Consider the following 22,283-nt stretch of genomic DNA (forward strand, 5'->3'; position numbering starts at 1 on the left):
TACAATGGGGGAGGGGGGACTTGAAATGGATACAATGTACTGTAGCTGAAATGAATACCGTATGTATTGACTGATCATTGAGAATGATGTAACACTTTACATTACAGTGTGTTTATTGGTGTGTAATTATTCCTGTTAGTACAGTGGTGTAAAAGTACTGTGATGCCTCATTCTTACACTGTACTAGCAGCAGTAACCCTAGCCAGTAATAAGGCTACTGTAATGGAAAGTGTTACAGGAAATATAAAGGAAGGATTTATACATGTCATCTATGATATACTGTATGTAATGATATGTCTATGTCTTCTAGATGGTGTTCTATACTGTATGTAATGATATGTCTATGTCTTCTAGATGGTGTTCTATACTGTATGTAATGATATGTCTATGTCTTCTATATGGTGTTCTATACTGTATGTAATGATATGTCTATGTCTTCTAGATGGTGTTCTATACTGTATGTAATGATATGTCTATGTCTTCTAGATGGTGTTCTATACTGTATGTAATGATATGTCTATGTCTTCTATATGGTGTTCTATACTGTATGAATTCTGAGGATTTAAAATATGAATCTATAATCATGCTTCCCTTTCAATGTCAATGTGTATTTGTAACATTCTAACCCTGTTTACAATAGTGCTTTGACGAAGAAGCTTTCTCCAAAACGTGTCAGCAAGTAATATCACTGAAGGGAATTAATCTGCCGTCCTGCACCTTATTTTACAAACAGTGAGCACGAGAGGGTGGTGACCTGGGGGATCTGTGGTACTGGAATGCATAAAAATATATATATCCTTTATAATAAAGCATTGCATTCACATCATCACATTTGCATAGTGGCATAGAGCAGTAGAGTAGAGGCACTTACAGAAGTTGTACACATGGGGGACATTTTTAGTAGCATAATGGCCGAGAAAATGTTGGCCTTTTATAAACGCATTTCATGCAATTCTATGTCATTTTACATGACGAGACTTTGGTAGAGTATTTGTTAATACCACACAAATGATGGAAATGGCAGGCTAGACTGACAAACTGAGAATCAGAGATCAATAAAAACGACCTTGTCTTGAATCCATCAATAGCCGAGGCCTAGGTGTGTGGAGACACATATTGTAGGCTACAATATGAGGAGGAAATTATAGTCCTAAAAATGCTTTCCAGTTTCACTGACTCACCCAATGATGCACAGCTCCCTCACTGGTGATGGCCGATGCGCTCGTGCCAAAAGCCTACCTCTCTCTCTCTCTCTTTTGTAAAACAATATTTGGAAGATGATCAAATATTTTGGTGGCCTACAGCATAGAGTCTAAGTCCAACACTTGAGAGATGAGAGTTCAGGCTCCTGTCTATCAGAGCAGAGAGGGAGAGAGATCATAGAAAGTGAATCTCATTCTAGTTATGTGAGAGATACAGGCGTGCTTCTCACACAGCCACCGTCTCCAACATATACTATGCCCACATACTCTAGTGTAGCTGTGGGGCTTACAAGTCTGAATTTCTTACAGCCTAATTTTCAAGACATCAATGTACAGCAACATTTTTAGGTGTCACTGCAGAACACCCTCCATATGCATATGAACACATACTCAGAGGTGGGGCTTACAAGACTCACATTTCATATACTCAGAGGTGGTGCTTACAAGACTCACATTTCATATACTTTTCAAGACATCACTGTAGGACAAACATTTGATTTGATATCAGAATATACTTCAAATAAAATAAATCAATGTATGCTACAGCAGAACACATATTATAGTATATAGGCCTCCTGCCTATCTGATAGTATGAAGCGCATATTCAGATTAACTTCACAGTACAGAACAAGTTTGTAAAGTTTTCCAGAACCTTCCACTTCACGGCCATTTCCTGGTGCGTCTTCTCCTCCCTATCTCTTGTTTTGCTCCTGGTGTCTGTGAAACATCTGTGTCCTTTAGCAATCCATGACCTCACATAGGGGACTGGGTTGAATTTGGTCAGGGGTGGGCCAACAAGGTTCAGAAAGAGTAGCCCTGATATGGCGGAGGTATGCAGAGAGGCGCGGGTTGAGGTGCAAATCAGATTCATTTGAGAAAATCCCTGCTGGCCTTCTGCACTGGAGATGGGGATGGTGCTGACCACCATCAACATCTCTTTAAGTCCATCTGCAGATGGGGATGGTGCTGACCTCTATCAACATCTCTTTAAGTCCATCTGGAGATGGGGATGGTGCTGACCACCATCAACATCTCTTTAAATCCATCTGCAGATGGGGATGGTGCTGACCTCTATCAACATCTCTTTAAGTCCATCTGGAGATGGGAATGGTGCTGACCACCATCAACATCTCTTTAAGTCCATCTGGAGATGGGGATGGTGCTGACCACCATCAACATCTCTTTAAGTCCATCTTGAGATGGGGATGGTGCCTACCACCATCAACATCTCTTTAAGTCCATCTGGAGATGGGGATGGTGCTGACCTCCATCAACATCTCTTTAAGTCCATCTGGAAAGTCTCCTTTATTATTACCATCAGTGTCCCTGTACTGCCTGTAGGCCCGTATGACCGTACGTGGACTGTCAATGCCAAACCTCTGGCAGAGAGATTCTATCACTGTTTCTCCATACAGTGCTCCTGCATCCTCTGGCCAGTATTGAGCATAAAGCACATTCAGCTCCTCTATGAACTGGCTGTATCCTGTATTGTCCACTGGTGACTGCCCTGTGTGCAGTAAAAACACCCTCACTTCCCTGGTGACTGCCCTGTGTGCAGTAATAACACCATCACTTCCCTGGTGACTGCCCTGTGTGCAGTAATTACACCCTCACTTCCCTGGTGACTGCCCTGTGTGCAGTAATTACACCCTCACTTCCCTGGTGACTGCCCTTTGTGCAGTAACAACACCATCACTTCCCTGGTGACTGCCCTGTGTGCAGTAATTACACCCTCACTTCCCTGGTGACTGCCCTGTGTGCAGTAATTACACCCTCACTTCCCTGGTGACTGCCCTTTGTGCAGTAACAACACCATCACTTCCCTGGTGACTGCCCTGTGTGCAGTAATAACACCCTCACTTCCCTGGTGACTGCCCTGAGTGCAGTAAAAACACCCTCACTTCCCTGGTGACTGCCCTGTGTGCAGTAATAACACCCTCACTTCCCTGGTGACTGCCCTTTGTGCAGTAATAAAACCCTCACTTCCCTGGTGACTGCCCTGTGTGCAGTAATAACACCCTCACTTCCCTGGTGACTGCCCTGTGTGCAGTAATAACACCCTCACTTCCCTGGTGACTGCCCTGTGTGCAGTAATAATTGTGTAGTCTCTCTTTTGGAGCTCGAGTGACAATTCAGCCCAGCTTTGAATTTTGCATAAATTTGCTTGGTCTTGAACTGAGCCTCTGTCCAAATTGCACCTGCTCCGGGCACTGCCCCCCCCCCCCCCCCCCCCCCGTGCACTTAGTCGGTGGATGGACATATGTAGAAATAAGAGAGCAGGTCCGAAATCAGTGGGGAAGGATTAGGATGATTGCACAGAAGGATCTCCGCACTTTTACATGATGGTTTTTCTAGGAGGTGGGAGAAATAACCAGGAGGCAACTTGATTTAACTCTGATCGCTTTTTTAAATGTTTACAGTGCAAACAGTAAACAAATTATATAAATAATGCGTGAGGTACCGGAGCCGCGCAAATAGGTGCTGAAACAAATTAGGTCAAATCTGAGAGGTGCCAGATCCGGCTCAAAGTAATCACTGGAACCCAGGTCTGGAGTGTATGACGTTGGTGTATTGGTACTGAATATACCAGAGATGGAGACAAGACTGATTGGAAAAGAACCAGTGAGACCCAGACCAAGACTCAACCACTAGAGACCTCTAGACCCATGTGTCCAACCTGTAAGGAGACCTAGACCAGTTTAAATGTGTCCAACCTGTAAGGAGACCTAGACCAGTTTAAATGTGTCTCACCTGTAAGGAGACCAAGACCAGTTTAAATGTGGACAAATGAGCCCCAGAGTGTGAACATTAATGCTAGTGTGATGATGATGCTGTCAGTACAGCATAGTGTGGTGAGTTTCAGAGTTGGTCATTAGTCCTCATAGGGGATGGTTTCATTCTATGGAGTAGCAGTGGTCTTCATGACATTGTGCATGTTTGAGATCATATCCATTGAAGTCAACTGCACAGACTCACTAATCTACAAATCCACTTGCATCTCAAATATTGACTCACTAAGTGGTCCAGATCAGTGATTCTGCGCCTCTCCTTGATCAGACTGATCCCCTCCAACACACCGATGCCTGTTTCTCACTATAGAGCCGAGTCAAGCCAAGCAGGGCCAAACTGGGCTGGCTAACACTACAGAGCTGAGTCAAGCAGGGCCAAACTGGGCTGGCTAACACTACAGAGCTGAGTCAAGCAGGGCCAAACTGGGCTGGCTAACGCTACAGAGCTGAGTCAAGCAGGGCCAAACTGGGCTGGCTAACACTACAGTGCTGAGTCAAGCCAAGTTCTGGAACCATCTAAATGCCGTCTTTCTAGATTTTTCCATTTTTGTCACATGCGCCGAATACAACAGGTGTAGACCTTACCGTGAAATGCTTACTTACAAACCCTTAACCAACAATGCTGTTCAAGAAATAGAGTTAAGAAAATATTTACGAAATAAACTAAATGTAAAAAACAAATCAAATAAAAAAAGTAACACAATAAAATGACATAACAATAATGAGGCTATATACAGGGGGTCATTCTTGAGGTGGAGTAGCTCTGCCAGTCAATGTGTGGGGGTCAGGTTAGTTGAGGTCATTTGTAAAGTGACTATGCATAGATAAAACAGCAAGTAGCAGAAGTGTAAAATAAAAAAAAAAGGGGGGGGGGGTCAATGTAAATAGTCCGGGTGGCCATTTCATTAATTCTTCCCCCATTCGTTTGGGATTGAGACCTGCAGTCATCTTGATTTAAGACCACTTTGAGAAGTGTTCCACAGGCAGTAAATATATTGTAGAATAAATGGAACCTGGATCCATTTCATTCTATTAACATGGCTTATGTGTGTTATAGCAGTAATGGGGTTAAACTGATATTAAAAAACTCCATAGGTGGGTACCAGGTCAGGGGAGTTCATCTCTGCTCCCAGCATCCCTGGGACAGTACTGATCAACATAGCTGACCTGATGCAGAGGTGGACCAGTGATGTTTTCCTCTCAGTGGTGAGACTTGCCCTTCCATTTGATACACTGTTAACTCATAAGATCATACAAGATGTTACAGGCTTATTGCATGTGGAAACAGACCTGCATTCAATTACTATTTAAAATAATTTTGAATACTTAATAAGCAGTGCTTGATTGAGTTTGCCTGTTGTAATGGAACCAATAGAAAAGTCCTAAAAGTACAAACATCAAAAACTTCTCATTCAGTTAGTCCCTCCCTGTTTCAGCTAATTATCTTCAGTTTGGTGCCTAGTGAATACGACTCAGGTCTCTATGGAAACATCAATGTAAATTCACCTTAGATTTGTACTCCTCACTTTCCCTTTCAGGTCTATAGGGTTTTGCTGCCCCCTGCTGGAGACTGGAGCACAAGGCAGTCCCTGGCTTTCTTTGGGCAGCTGGAGGATGAGGCCCTCCTCACCTGTTGTGACGGGTCCAACAAATATCCCCTGGTGAAGGCAGGGTCCTATCTCATCCAACGCTTCAATGACTCTTATGGGAGGCAGTGAGCATTTCCCATGTTAAGCTATGGAATTAATTGTACAGCATTGGATTGGTGTTGGCATGGGGTGGAGGGAGTTTACATATACCAGTCATTTCCTTTTAAATCCATGAAGGGAAGTGGACAAGTTCAAACTTAGAAAGGAGATAATAGTTACACACCCCATGTGTCCTGCTAACTACAGGAATGAAACCATATTGAGGTTGTCTGCTTTCTATACGGTTTGATGGGAGAGAGAAAGAGAGAGAGGCAGAGAGAGAGAGAGAGAGAGAGAGAGAGAGAGAGAGAGAGAGAGAGAGAGAGAGAGAGAGAGGCAGAGAGAGGCAGAGAGAGGAGAGAGAGAGGAGAGAGAGAGGAGAGAGAGAAGAGAGAGAGAAGAGAGAGAGAGAGAGAGAGAGAGAGAGAGAGAGAGAGAGAGAGAGAGAGAGAGAGAGAGAGAGAGAGAGAGAGAGAGAGAGAGAGAGAGAGAGAGAGAGAGAGACGGGACATCAGGTAAAGTTCTGGAGATGAGGGAATATGTGTGCAGAAAGAAACCCTCAAGTATGGTTAACCACAGTTAGGCCCAGTATGGACTATCAATACAAGTGACCATTTAGAATGTGACCCAGTTCAATGGTTCTTAACAGAACCTGGGGATGTCAGCCATGAAGTTGTCTAAACACAACTGGAATATAATTTGTTTCTGATTCATTGTTAATGGATTTTCAATTAGGAACACAGGGGGAAAACCTAACACAACAACACACATAACACACAACCAATAAAAACAAAGGGGGAGGAAACCACTAAAGTCATTACCATATTGTCTACTTTAGATCTGGTCAGAAGTAGCCTAGTGCACTACGTAGGGAACAGGGTGTCATTTGGGCCAGAGTCAGTAACTCCCCTGGGTATGAATTCTCTCTCTATCTTATCTGTCTTCTATATTATGTTCTCCTCTCCTCCTCTCTTCTCTCCTCTATTCACTCTATTCTATCATCCACACCACATGCCAGCTTCAACACAATCCATTTACAAGTTAAAGACACACCTTTGAATAAATAGCAAAGGAAAACTACTACTAGATGTATTTTTTATTTCCCATCACCATGAATCATATTTAATAACTGAATAGTAGCAGACCTAACTTCATCTGTTCCTGACTCTAGATAGTGGATTAAAAATACCATCAATCTCCAATTATATTAAAGTACAATTCTGAACATTACTGATATACTGAGTGGCAAGTCAAGATATGTGCTGTTTTTATTGTTGGGTTAATAGCACCACCAGCTGGACAGGTTTAATGTTGCTTGACTGAGCAGGAGGGAGAATAAAAGATGCCAAACTTAGGGTCGGTTTCCCGGACATCTCCATTGAACATGCTTTTTAGTCTAGGACTAGGCTTCATCTGTGTCCGGGAAACCGGCCCATATAGTTCAATTAGCAAGTAAGTAACACTACCTGTTCCATGATACTGAGGAAAATGACATTGAGACAGAGAACCAATTGAGAAAACATTTCAATGGTTCTGAATGACAACCAACATACATTAACAGCATACATCATGATTAATGTGAATATATAAGATTAAAACATTGCACTTAAAAAAATATCAATGCATTGAATTGTAATTCATAACATCTTCTGAAGATCAAATCAATCAAATCAGAGCAGAATGAATCATCACATCTGGGGACCATCACCACCAGCATAACTAGTATCTATGTGGACCCTACTACAGTTTAACCAGCTCAGCTATAGACTACACCAGCATGACTAGTATCTATGTGGACCCTACTACAGTTTAACCAGCTCAGCAGTACCATTGAGAGAAACCCCAGGATAGAGGGGCTGAGTGAATGTGGTCTGGACTCTGTGGAGGAGGGTCATTGTGTCAGAGACACTGTAGAAGGACAGAGTACCTGCCTTGTGATCCAGGTACACTCCTACTCTGGAGGACTGAGGGCCTGATACTTTAGTCCTAACACTATTGTGTATGAACAAATACAAACCACCTCTATAACACAGTAAACTCCAGGACTTGTCATTGTATCCAAATGCACCATCTGTCTCTGTTCTGCTGATGTCTTTATATGAGACTGCTGTAACAAACCCCCCACACTCCACTCCACCTCCCAGTAACAGCGTCCAGACAGACCCTCTCTACACAAAACCATCAAGTAGTTTGTGAATCTGTCTGGATGAACAGGATATGGTTGGACTTGGCCTGTACGTTTCACCTTTCTGTTCCCTTTAGACAGAGAGAGGAGTGTGTGTGCTGTGTTTGGGTCCAGTGTGAGCTGACAGGAATCTGGGAGAAGAGCAGAGCAGAGACCAATGAGGGGAGTTAGAACAATAAGTTAAGTCAGATACTGTATCTACCCTGTCTTTGATTAGAGCACAGCAGAGATCAAATCAGAGAAATATGAGGAGTCAGATAGATACCCAGTCTTTGATTAGATCTACTATTGCTATATATTTCTAGAGGTATTGTTAGGAGTGTCAGTAAAAAGAGACTGTTAGTTACTTCAGAATAAAGAGACTCACATTGTAAGAACTGTTCTCTGGTCTTGGGCTCTGGAGGCAGTACAACCTCCACTATATTCACTACAGACACACAAACAAATTCACAGAGAGAGGGAATGTTATCATCATACCATATTCCACATGTATATGACTAGTAGGGAACTTTCAATGGTCTAAAGTTGATGTTCTTATTATTTTCAACACACCTGTAGTGGAGATCTTGGTCCATTCTCCTTTAAGGACGTCTTCTAGTTTCTCTCTCAGTTCAGACACAGTCTTACTCACATCTCCAAAGTACTGAAGAGGACGGACAATGATGCTGGGTAAGTCTGAAGATACACTGGTACTGGAGAGAGACTGATAACTCTGGAGAGAGAGAGAGAGAGAGAGAGAGGGAGCAGAACCAAATGATTGAGAGTTTTAATTTCATATCACATGTATCAAGGCATTTGAGTTACCTGGAGGAAATGGATGTGATCCTCTGTGTGTGAGAGCTGCTCCAGCTCAGTGCTTCTCTTCCTCAGCTCAGCTATCTCCTGCTCCAGTTGCTCCAGGAGTCCTTCAGCTTGACTCACTTGAGCCTTCTCTTGGGCTCTGATCAGCTCCTTCACCTCAGAGCGCCTACTCTCAATGGAGCGGATCAGCTCAGTAAAGATCTTATCACTGTCCTCCACTGCTGCCTGTGCAGAGCTCTGTTAAGAGAGAGAGAGAGAGACTTGTCTTACTTTAATGAGCCATCCTCATTACACTAACACCCCCCCTCCTAAAAACACATTGCGTGCCACCACAACCTCTACACAATCACATTATCCAGTACCCAACACCACAGTACAATACACCATCCAGCACCACATTACAACCTTACATCCATAATTTCCCAGACCTTCTAAAAAAAATCAGAGGCAGACCGTCTGACAGACGGCAGCTGAGAGTTTGTGAAAGGCCAGGGAAAAGTCAATGTGATTTCTCTGTGACAGAGAGAGTTTGGAAAGGTCTGTGAGCAGAACCTGAGAACACCCAGGATCACAGAGTTCTGCCCTCTATAAATCAGAGTACAACTCCACAGCCGCATCTCCCCACAACAGAAGTTACCCACCCATCAGGCTCCCTCATCTCCCCACAACAGAAGTTACCCACCCATCAGGCTCCCTCATCTCCCCACAACAGAAGTTACCCACCCATCAGGCTCCCTCATCTCCCCACAACAGAAGTTACCCACCCATTAGGCTCCCTCATCTCCGCCACAACAGAAGTTACCCACCCATCAGGCTCCCTCATCTCCCCACAACAGAAGTTACCCACCCATCAGGCTCCCTCATCTCCCACACAACAGAAGTTACCCACCCATCAGGCTCCCTCATCTCCCCCACAACAGAAGTTACCCACCCATCAGGCTCCCTCATCTCCCCACAACAGAAGTTACCCACCCATCAGGCTCCCTCATCTCCCCCACAACAGAAGTTACCCACCCATCAGGCTCCCTCATCTCCCCCACAACAGAAGTTACCCACCCATAAGGCTCCCTCCTCTCCCCCACAACAGAAGTTACTCCCCCTTCTGCTGTCCCCATCTCTCCCAAAAGCCTTGGAAGCTTGAGCAAAAAGTGACATCTTGTAAGAGCTTTACATTGAATTTCCAATAGGACACCTGCCTGGGCCCTGGTGAAACAGAGAACTGAGCCCTGTACTAGGTGCAGACACATTTTGGAAAGTAAAGACAAGGTCATTGATTTTGGCTCTAACCACTAACAACCTACCCTTACACACCTCTTTTGCTACCCCTGCACTAAGATTTGTGCCATGGCTCAGCACCTGCGCCCCCTTTCCACCAGACCCCCAATACACTTCATTAATCACATCACTGTGTGTCTCTTGCAAAAAAATCACTTTTAAATGTTTTTGGCCGAAAATCACCACAATCAGAAACCAGTAGAGAAGCCCATAAAGCCGCCATGCCAGAAAAAATCATCCATTTAAGCAGATTCTGAAGACATGCCCTTAAGAACCCATGACCCATTTTCTCAGCCTATACCGCTTCCTGGGTGAGAGGACACTAAACCCCTCATTCTTCATCGCGTGTTGTACTGACCTTACAAACCTTCCAGGATCAATCAAATAAGACTCCAGCAGAACCTTCTTTTTCCCCTTTAGTCTCCATCAGGAACCTAGAAAGTTCTCTCACCGTATATACTGGGCCCTCAGCCTGACTGGCTGTCAGCTATGGATCCAATGAGCCGTCTGAAAACGAGACCGCCTTGTCCTCCGCTCCCGCAGACTCACCTCCCCCCTCTTCCTCCTCCTCCACCATTGGCACGGTACCGTCCTCCTCCTCCCCAGTCTCTGCACCCCTGCACTTCCCCCATGATCAGTGCCTCTTCCCCAATGACAGGCAATATTTCCTGGGATGAGCCCACCAAGCCTTCGCCCACCGGAGTCTCCGTTACTACAGAAACCTGCCTCAGCTCATGTAGCCCAGCTGCAACCCTCCCCACCACTGCTTTCTACACGGCCTGCGCACCACCACTTGACCCTGCTCTACTCTCCTCCTTCCTGGTACCACAACCACTTGACCCTGCTCTACTCTCCTCCCTCCTGGTACCCCCACCACTTGACCCTGCTCTACTCTCCTCCTTCCTGGTACCACCACCACTTGACCCTGCTCTACTCTCCTCCCTCCTGGTACCACCACCACTTGACCCTGCTCTACACTCCTCCCTCCTGGTACCACCACTACTTGACCCTGCTCTACTCTCCTCCTTCCTGGTACCACCACCACTTGACCCTGCTCTACTCTGCTCCCTCCTGGTACCACCACCACTTGACCCTGCTCTACTCTCCTCCTTCCTGGTACCACCACCACTTGACCCTGCTCTACTCTCCTCCCTCCTGGTACCACCACCACTTGACCCTGCTCTACTCTCCTCCTTCCTGGTACCACCACCACTTGACCCTGCTCTACTCTCCTCCCTCCTGGTACCACCACCACTTGACCCTGCTCTACTCTCCTCCTTCCTGGTACCACCACCACTTGACCCTGCTCTACTCTCCTCCTTCCTGGTACCACCACCACTTGACCCTGCTCTACTCTCCTCCTTCCTGGTACCACCACCACTTGACCCTGCTCTACTCTCCTCCTTCCTGGTACCACCACCACTTGACCCTGCTCTACTCTCCTCCTTCCTGGTACCACCACCACTTGACCCTGCTCTACTCTCCTCCTTCCTGGTACCACCACCACTTGACCCTGCTCTACTCTCCTCCTTCCTGGTACCACCACCACTTGACCCTGCTCTACTCTCCTCCTTCCTGGTACCACCACCACTTGACCCTGCTCTACTCTCCTCCCTCCTGGTACCCCCTCCATATATTCTGCAACTCTAAGTAATTACTACTTTAGTAAGGATATACACTTAGTAAGGATATACACTTTATTACTACTGCTTGCTAAATAATTCCAATAGATGGCAGCATAAGACCACGAATGACATTTCAGAAGATTAGTTTAGTTCTCTCCCTGGATACACCACCACTCCCCCTCACAGGAAAACTCCTGCCTGAGCTTTTTACTGTCCCTTTCCACACTGCTAACGCAAGAGGAAGGACTGAAAACACATTACTGTGAAGTAATATAATGATGATTCATGTTTATTATTACCTGTTTTTATGCTCATGTTTTAAAATTATACCTCATTACTATAACGATTATCAAAAAGCGTGAACATTAATTCAGTCACCTCTGGTCGACAAAAATGCATTTTTCTAGTACATTCATTGTCAAATTCATCAACCAGCAGAGAGCCACTCTGCCTTCTCGAACAAGTAGCCAACTCAACAAGCCCCGCAAAAAGCTTGAGCCGTCAGCGGCAGCGAGCACTCTGCCTTCTAGCACAAGCGAGGGGCATGTTGAGGTACATTTTCTAACCGCGATGGTTGCATGATTTATTGGTGGGCTGGAATATATGAGATATTAAGATGATGTCATAATGCATGTTTACTAGGGTTGAGGTTAGCGCATCTGACTAGTGATTATTTGGCCGGTGTTCAATACCTGCTAGAGTTAATATTTTGTTGCTCTCCCAAAAGCAACACAGGCCTAATACGAGGTATATAGCTAACTGTAAAGTAATGAGTGACCTTTTTAGAAAATCATAGGACATAGTCTTTGTTTGCATGCTATTTTATGCTTATAGCCTATAACTGATGCTTTGTGGTTTTATGCAGCCATCTATTGGAAACATTTAGCAATTAAAAGTTATTAATTCACGTAAAGACATTGGTGAGGCAGCTGAGAAATAAAGTGTATTTTTCTTATTAATTCTGGAGATCAGTCTCAAACCTGCCCCACCTATGACATGCCAATTGCTGGACTTTCACATAGAGGTTACTAGGTCACACCCAGTTCAAACCACATTTAAAAAATAAAACAAATGTGTTGTTTATCAAGTGTTCTGCCTTGCAATAATACATATAATAAAATGACTAATAAAGGTTACATAGGTTTTATTTAAAAAATAACAATAAATGCTATTTAGTACTATAATGGTATTTACTAACATAAAATTATTACTAAAATAGTTTCTAAACGTGTTCTAGGCTACCCTACCCTAGAATTAGGGTTAGGGGTTAGAGTTAAGGCTAGAATAGGTTATAAGTAGTATTGGGGATTTATTATTCTCCTAAATTGATGGGATGACTAATTTAGAAAGAATTCATTCTGGACTGTGCTAATGTAGGTTGTGACACCTGGCAAGCTGTGATTGATGTGAAGAGCTGTTTTAGGGGGTAAAGTGAGATAGGGATTTGTGTCTCCAGATACTGGAATATACTGGTTCTTTGTGATCTGTGAACCTTCCTTGGACGTAGGAATGGTGTCTAAGGGAGCTGGCTCTTCTCACTATGACAGGTTGTTATGATATGGACTTATGCCTGGCAACAGGGGTGCATCAACGGATTGGCTGAGTAAGTCTAAACCACGCTCAAGTCTCTACTCTAATTGGCCAGCAGAGAGGTGGGAAACTCTCTGTCAGAGTATTTGAGGAAGAACATGTAAACAATGGATTTAGTTCTCTGTCTGCCCTGCAAGGTTTTTCAGTGAGCCCGTATACGAACCAACATACTTATCATACATACATTTTGCATATAATAAATTTAGCTTGGATTGAAGATCTCTTGATTCTTATTCCAATACCAGATTTGAATTATGCAATTTCTAACAGTAGGGTTAGAGTTTCTGTATAGCACTTTGTGACATCTGCTGATGTAAAAAGGAGTTTATAAACACATTTGATTGATTGATTGTTAGGTTCCCCCTCAGGAGACTGAAAAGATTTGGCATGGGTCCTCAGATCCTCAAAAAATTCTACAGCTGCACCATCGAGAGCATCCTGACTGGTTGCATCACCGCCTGGTATGGCAACTGCTTGGCCACCGACCGCAAGGCACTACAGAGGGTAGTGCGTACGGCCCAGTACATCACTGGGGCCAAGCTTCCTGCCATCCAGGACCTCTATACCAGGCGGTGTCAGAGGAAGGCCTTCAAAATTGTCAAAGACTCCAGCCACCCTAGTCATAGACTGTTCTCTCTGCTACCGCACGGCAAGCGGTACCGGAGTGCCAAGTCTATGTCCAAAAGACTTCTCAACAGCTTCTACCCCCAAGCCATAAGACTCCTGAACAGCTAATCATGGCTACCCAGACTATTTGCACTGCCCCCCCACCCCATCCTTTTTACGCTGCTGCTACTCTGTTAATTATTTATGCATAGTCACTTTAACTCTACCCACATGTACATATTACTTCAACTACCTCAACTAGCCGGTGCCCCGGCACATTGACTCTGCACCGGTACCCCCCTGTATATATAGCCTCCCTACTGTTATTTTATATTATTTCTGCTCTTTTTTTCTCAACACTTTTTTTGTTGTTGTTTTATTTTTACTTTTTTTGTTAAAAATAAATGCACTGTTGGTTAAGGGCTGTAAGTAAGCATTTCACTGTAATGTCTGCACCTGTTGTATTCGGCGCATGTGGCCAATAAAATTTGATTTGATTTGATTTGATTTAGGGTATTTAAATCAACAAAAAAAATGAATAGGTTTATAGCTCTCTTGCTCCTCCCTGTGGCCTTCTGTGGGTACTACATACCTCATTCACGACACTTGCTAGGCTCATTATCTGAGGTAGCAACTGTGTCAGATCTATAAATCAATGAGCTACACCTATCCATTTAGTTTACAACTCAGTGAACTTGCGCAGCATTCGCTCAATTCAATGCCTACGAACTTACAGATTTCGACTCATATCAAATTACCCAGCAGTAATATAGAAACAATAAATGTAAAAACATTTTTTAAAAGGTTATTTCTTAATTGAAAAAATTTATTCTGGCTGTTTAAAATCGGCCACATCTTGAAAAAGAGGACGGATATGCGTTTTGTTTAGGTTATACACCTTTTTCTGAAAGAAAATATGATTAACTGTGACCAGAAAATGTTTAATGTTTGATTGCTATGCGCCAACCATACGTAGCACTGTGGGTCACCACAAGGTGTAACCAGGTGAACAGTGAGTTTGCTCACCTAGTAGTCATAACCTTGTTAATAAAAAGTTACCTGAGGTAAAGCTACAATGTTAATACGGGCTGGTCTCATTACCAACAATAGTGAAGCTGGCATTATGACGCAGAACAATGGGCTGGGAATATAACTTTCATTAGGCGAGTTGGTGCCACAGAGCTCAATACAACTAATAGGAGCTGGCAGGGTGAAACATGCCCTATTATTTCTAAACTACTGCAAGCATCTGGGACATATGGTAATATTATGAAACTGGGCTCCATGGCGGATGTAATTAAGTAGTTTATCAGAAAAATGCGTTAAAAATGTATTGTGTCCAGCCTAGTCCTAGCCCCCGCTGCCGGTTGGTCGCGCTTGTCTGCACTAGCATTATGCCCTACATCCCCACACTAGAAACACCCAAAACTATCTGTGCTAGCAAACCCTGCGTTCCACCCCTCCCCTGCGTAACCTTGAAGTTTGTTAAGAAACAAACACTTGTCTATGAAAAGAGACATGTTTAACGGCTTCTGCTTGGCACCCAGCCGAGAGCACACGAAAACCACTTTCAAATTTACCAAAACTAACCAACTACTTCCGGTCTGTTCGTATGTAATAAACGGAGGCAGATTAGCCACCACAACTCTTGTCGAAAGAGGCGAAATCTGCTCAACACACCCCTCACAAAAATCCCACTCGCAACAAGACAAAACTTTTTCATTAACACAACCACCGCCTTGTTCATTCTGGATGCAGAGTGCAGATGTTCCGCTCCAACCTGTTCGCCGACCATGAGCAAAACTTCCTCCACACCTTTCTCCGGAACGCACCCGAAGCGACAGCGTTTCTTCTCCACTCGGTTGAGGCCATCACGCCGCCCTAACAAACTACCCCTACTCCCCCCTCAACTCTAAACAATAAACAGTGGAAACCAATAAACAAACCCTCCACCATGAGAAAATAAATTAAGAAAATACGTAAGAACCAAAAGAAAAAAGAATAGTAGCCAACCTCACGAACCACAAAACTGTCACACAACCAAATTCTTCTTCTATGATATAATGGCGGTCCACAAACCAACGTTAAAGGTGCATGCCGCCACCTACTGTGCTGGAGTGTGTGGTCGATCACGGTTTCCAACATTTCTAAATCCTCCTACCTAACTCAGTACTTCTGAAAAAAGAAAGAAGAGCCCTACTAACTTCTAATAGACCCTCCCCCATCCCCAAAATCCCTTACAAACCCCCCCAACCTCAATGACCCTACACTTCAATCTTTCCCTCTCTTCAACATACTTACAACAATATAACAACACATGCTCCACCGTTTCATCGACCATACCTTCCAGACACAAACTATTCACATGCTTGCCAACCAGATGTAATGACGAGTTCAATGTTCTAAGCGCAATCGAGTAAACCCCACCTCTTCCTTCCTAATCTGACTTTTGAATCTTGGTCCATCGACCTTTCTGTAAAACTGTAAACTATTCATATAAATGCCGGACCTTGTGCTCAGAGTACCATCTCTTCTGCCACACATCTATCAAAATGGCTCTGATCTTACATTTGGCCTCACCTCTACCCAGTGGAACATTAATATAAATTATATCTCGTTTCAAAGCTCTGTTAGCTAACTGGTCTACAATTTCATGCCCTTCCACACCCGTATGTGCTGGGACCCAGCAGAATCTCACTACTACACCCATTCTCTCAATTCTCCATAATAACATTAACACCTCCAATAGTAGGTCACTCCTATTATATTTACCAGATGATAAACTATTCAATACAGACAGAGAATCTGACCATACTATAATTCTAACAGGTTGTACGTCCTCCACCCACTGGAGGGCAACTATTATCACCAACAGTTCAACTGAGTATACTGACAGTTCATCTGTTAGTCTTCTACATATCTGCACATCAAATTCAGGAACGTAAACGCATGCTCCTGTGAGCCCACTATCTGGGTCCTTGGATCCATCTGTGAAAAGCAGTAAAAAAGCATAAACACTTCTACCAATGTAATTGTCAACCAGTTTCACTATATCACTGACTTCTGACCAATCTTTCCTTTTCTCTACCAAGGTTAGATCAACAACAGGGTCTGGGAGTAACCATGGAGGAACATCCCCTATCACCACAGAAGGGCCAACCTCCAACTCCCTCAAACCACTCTCATCAGCAAGCTTTCCAACTGTCCAACCAAAACCACTGCCTCGTCTACTAGTATATTCCCAACAGTCATCTAGAACAGTAGCAGTGGGATGCTCAACCTCACAGCCTTTCAACCCAATTAGATAATGACCATTTTTTACGCCGTACATACAAAGGCATCTCACCTGCCTCCACCAGTAAGACACATACAGACGTTGATTTAAATGCACCAATAGATGTCCTTAAAGCTTTATACTGGATTCTGTCTTTGCCGCTGTTCCATAAACTATACACCCAAAATCAATTGTCGTCCTGATCAGAGCTCTATAAATATCCATCAACGATTGTCTGTCAGCACCCCATTCATAACCAGAGACCCACACAACCAACTTCCGCAAAAGTGATGGAATGAGAGAGACAGAGACATCGTTACAACACTGTACATAGCCATAATATAACGGTTCTTCTTCTTTGGAGTTTAACGGCGATTGGCATCCAATATGTTGCATTACCGCCCCCAACTGGACTATAATATCAATCCATTATACTTTGTGACACAAAATGGGAAAAGGGGAAATTATAATAATACAGAAAAACACCCTTCCAACTAACCCTACACTCATTAAATACCCACTACCCCATTCCACTACTTTGACCCTATCTGCTCCTAAACCATGCCAACGGCCTGGGAGGACGGGACACCACCACTCAACACACCCTGTATCTCTTCTGAAGTCTAATCTTGTATGCCGAAATACTTCTCTGCAGCTGCCACCACAACATCTTTTTTCTTTGATTTACGTTCCATTTCTGCTGTACAGTTGATAACCATTGCTATGAATGCTAAGAAGCTATCTTTACCGAAGCATATATCACTCGTTGGCCTATCCCTCTGTGCTGGCACAGATCTACTACTCACAGGGATCCTCTCAGGATCTCTCACCCTTGACCCATCCTCCTCTACTTTCTTCACTGCCTCAGCATACGACACCTTCTGCACTACTCTGACTCTAGGCACCTCAACCTGCCTCTCTCGCACCGGACACTTCCAATCCCCAGCAACATGGGCATCCCAACAGTTGACACACACAACTTTATCCACCGAAACTACACAAACCTCTATCCCATGCCCTCCTGCACACTTCCCACATCTTGGAATCTCCCTCCTACAAACTGCTGCAACATGACCATAAACGTTGCACCTGAATCAGCGCAGTGGATTTGCCACAAAAGCTCTAACAGAATAACTGATATATCCTACCATGACTTTATCGGGTAAAGACTCAAAACTCAAAAGAGCTGACAGTGACTCCTATGTTTCACCACGCTCAACACGGGGTCTGCACCAAACGGAGGGCATCACAAACACCAGGAATCTTAATCTTCAATTGCTCCACCTCCACACTTAACATTACCCCAGAAATCACTCATTTCAATGGTGCCCTGTTCCTAAGAGCAAAGCAAGAAACAGATCTTGACCCAAGTTACGTGACACGGAGCGCCCACTCCCTCTGGTCAGAAGAAACACAAACAAATATCACAAGTCCACTACAGGTTACCTTCACTGATTCAACTGCACCCAACTCCTTTCCCACCAACCTTAAACCACAAATGGATCTGCCAATAGGTATGGATCCACTCTCTCCAACAATGTAACTCCTACTGCACCAGATTCTTCTTTATCATGTCCATTGATGCCAGGCTCTGGTTCTGAGCTCTTCACCACACCTTCTACCTCACTTAACTCTCCCTCATTCATTTCCATTTCACCTCCAGAACTCAGTCTGGCGAATGGCTCACTCTGTTTGCACTTGAGTTATAACATTTGAAATGTCTCTATTACTTTGAAACGTCTGTGAGTGTAACGTTTACTGTTAACTTCTGATCATTGATTCCACTTTCGTTTATTATCTATTTAACCTGCTTTGGTAATGTAACATACAGTGAGGGAAAAATTTATTTGATCCCCTGCTGATTTTGTACGTTTGCCCACTGACAAAGACATGATCAGTCTATAATTTTAATGGTAGGTTTATTTGAACAGTGAGAGACAGAATAACAACAAAAAAATCCAGAAAAATGCATGTAAAAAATGTTATAAATTGATTTGCATTTTAATGAGGGAAATAAGTATTTGACCCCTCTGCAAAACATGACTTAGTACTTGGTGGCAAAACCCTTGTTGGCAATCACAGAGGTCAGACGTTTCTTGTAGTTGGCCACCAGGTTTGCACACATCTCAGGAGGGATTTTGTCCCACTCCTCTTTGCAGTTCTTCTCCAAGTCATTAAGGTTTCGAGGCTGACGTTTGGTAACTCGAACCTTCAGCTCCCTCCACAGATTTTCTATGGGATTAAGGTCTGGAGACTGGCTAGGCCACTCCAGGACCTTAATGTGCTTCTTCTTGAGCCACTCCTTTGTTGCCTTGGCCGTGTGTTTTGGGTCATTGTCATGCTGGAATACCCATCCACGACCCATTTTCAATGCCCTGGCTGAGGGAAGGAGGTTCTCACCCAAGATTTGATGGTACATGGCCCCATCCATCGTCCCTTTGATGCGGTGAAGTTGTCCTGTCCCCTTAGCAGAAAAACACACCCAAAGCATAATGTTTCCACCTCCATGTTTGACAGTGGGGATGGTGTTCTTGGGGTCATAGGCAGCACTCCTCCTCCTCCAAACACGGCGAGTTGAGTTGATGCCAAAGAGCTCGATTTTGGTCTCATCTGACCACAACACTTTCACCCAGTTCTCCTCTGAATCATTCATATGTTCATTGGCAAACTTCAGACGGGCCTGTATATGTGCTTTCTTGAGCAGGGGGACCTTGCGGGCGCTGCAGGATTTCAGTCCTTCACGGCGTAGTGTGTTACCAATTGTTTTCTTGGTGACTATGGTCCCAGCTGCCTTGAGATCATTGACAAGATCCTCCCGTGTAGTTCTGGGCTGATTCCTCACCGTTCTCATGATCATTGCAACTCCACGAGGTGAGATCTTGCATGGAGCCCCAGGCAGAGGGAGATTGACAGTTCTTTTGTGTTTCTTCCATTTGCGAATAATCGCACCAACTGTTGTCACCTTCTCACCAAGCTGCTTGGCGATGGTCTTGTAGCCCATTCCAGCCTTGTGTAGGTCTACAATCTTGTCCCTGACATCCTTGGAGAGCTCTTTGGTCTTGGCCATGGTGGAGAGTTTGGAATCTGATTGATTGATTGCTTCTGTGGACAGGAGTCTTTTATACAGGTAACAAGCTGAGATTAGGAGCACTCCCTTTAAGAGTGTGCTCCTAATCTCAGCTCGTTACCTGTATAAAAGACATCTGGGAGCCAGAAATCTTTCTGATTGAGAGGGGGTCAAATACTTATTTCCCTCATTAAAATGCAAATCAATTTATAACATTTTTGACATGCGTTTTTCTGGATTTTTTTGTTGTTATTCTGTCTCTCACTGTTCAAATAAACCTACCATTAAAATTATAGACTGATCATATCTTTGTCAGTGGGCAAACGTACAAAATCAGCAGGGGATCAAATACTTTTTTCCCTCACTGTATGTTTCCCATGTCAATAAAGCCCTTTTAATTGAATTGAGAAAGAGTGAGAGAGAGAGAGCTCCCTGTTAATGTATAGCGGACATGAGTCACTTATGGTTACTCATGGTTATGTGATGAGGTAGCCCCACTTGTGACTTTAAAATCAGTGTCGGCCCAGTAGGGAATCTCCTCTTGGTGGAACTTAATAATATATAACATGCCATTTAGCAGACACTTTTATCCAAAGCGATTTACAGTCATGTGTGAAAACATTTTTACGAATGGGTGGTCCCAGGGATCGAACCCGCAAGATGTTGGTTTCTCCCGCAGTAGACCCGGGTTCATATCCTGTCAGTTACATTAAGCCGTGTGTTCTCTGAAAGGGGTCCTGTTTCCAACAGTGGGGTCAGTGGGATTAGTTAGAGGCCTGTCTCTCTCCCTCTCTCTGACTGGAGGAGAGAAGTGAAAAGGTGTGTCTCCTCTGGTCAACAATACTCACCTTGAGAGACTCCACAGCCTGTTGGAGCTCCTTCAGCTCCTTCTCTCTCTCCTGGAATCTCTGCTGGACCTTCTGCTGACTCATCCCCAGCTGCCTCTGTGGAAAATCACTCTTCAATGAGCTATCAAGCTTTATTTGTCCAGTAGATCAATAGTATAGTAATGGGACATAGGGCCCATAGAAGATAGGGATTAATATGTTGAGGAAGTGTCTGTGTGAAATTATATTATTATATTGTTATGTGAATGATTATAGTTTTAACAGTACACAAAACAGGGGAGCTGATTGGGTGTTTGATAACGAATGATGATGGTGTTTGACTTTAGAAAATGGTGATACATTTGGAGAATCTGGGTTAACATATCTATATAATCAAGGTTTGTGTTCATATTTGTTCTGCCGTGGATCGATATCACTTGAATGATCTCATATTCAAACAGCCTTAGTTCCTACTGTAATTATTATTTGTTTATTAGACAGTCACCAACAAGTAGTTCTGGTCTTACCTGTTTCTCAGTCCTCTCTGCTGCAGCTGACACTGTATCATGGCCTTTATGTTCATCCATTGTACACAGCATACAGATACACTGCAGATCGGTACGACAGTAAACCTCCAGCAGTTTGTCATGATCAGAGCAGATCTTCTCCTGTAGTTGTGCGGTGGCTTTGACCAGCTTGTGCTTCTTGAAAGCAGGAGATTCATAGTGAGGTTGGAGGTGAGTCTCACAGTAAGAGGCCAGACACACCAGACAGGACATGAGGGCTTTCTGCTTTCTGGTCCCAGTGCAGACATCACACGCCACATCTCCAGGTCCAGCATAGCACAGAGCAGGAGGGGGAGCAGCCTGGAGTCCTGTCTTCTTCAGTTTCTCCACAAACACAGCCAACATGTTATTTATCCTCAGAGTAGGCCTTGGAGTGAAGGTCTGTCTGCACTGAGGATGTCACACCCCATATCTAAAGGTCCAGCATGACAGTGAGCCGGAGAAGCAGCTTGGAGTCCTGTCTTCTTCAGTTTCTCCACCACTTAGGCGAGCACAGCACTCCTGTTCAGAATAGGTCTTGGGGTGAAGGTATGTCTGCACTGCACTCAATCTGGTTTATTTAGTACCCCAGCGCAGGTTAAGTAGTGGAAAGAACATGTTGGGTTATTTTGACCCAGACAGTTTGGTTGCGTGAATAACCCAATATGTTGGGTTGTTAGTATTAACAGAACACGGGTTAATTTAACCATCAGTTGGGTATTTTTTACTCTCATGCTTGGTTGACCTAGCAACTGGGTCTGTTTTAATGTCATGCTTGGTTGACCTAGCAACTGGGTCTGTTTTAATGT

At 44.0% G+C, this 22,283-nt stretch overlaps 1 pseudogene; it reads right to left on the minus strand.

Annotated features, from left to right (window-relative positions):
- Nucleotides 1-7,481: 7,481 nt before the first annotated feature.
- On the minus strand, nucleotides 7,482-21,474 carry LOC123485392 (annotated as a pseudogene).
- Nucleotides 21,475-22,283: the final 809 nt, after the last annotated feature.

Source organism: Coregonus clupeaformis, unplaced genomic scaffold (genome assembly GCF_020615455.1).
Source record: "Coregonus clupeaformis isolate EN_2021a unplaced genomic scaffold, ASM2061545v1 scaf0673, whole genome shotgun sequence".
NCBI lineage: Eukaryota > Metazoa > Chordata > Actinopteri > Salmoniformes > Salmonidae > Coregonus > Coregonus clupeaformis.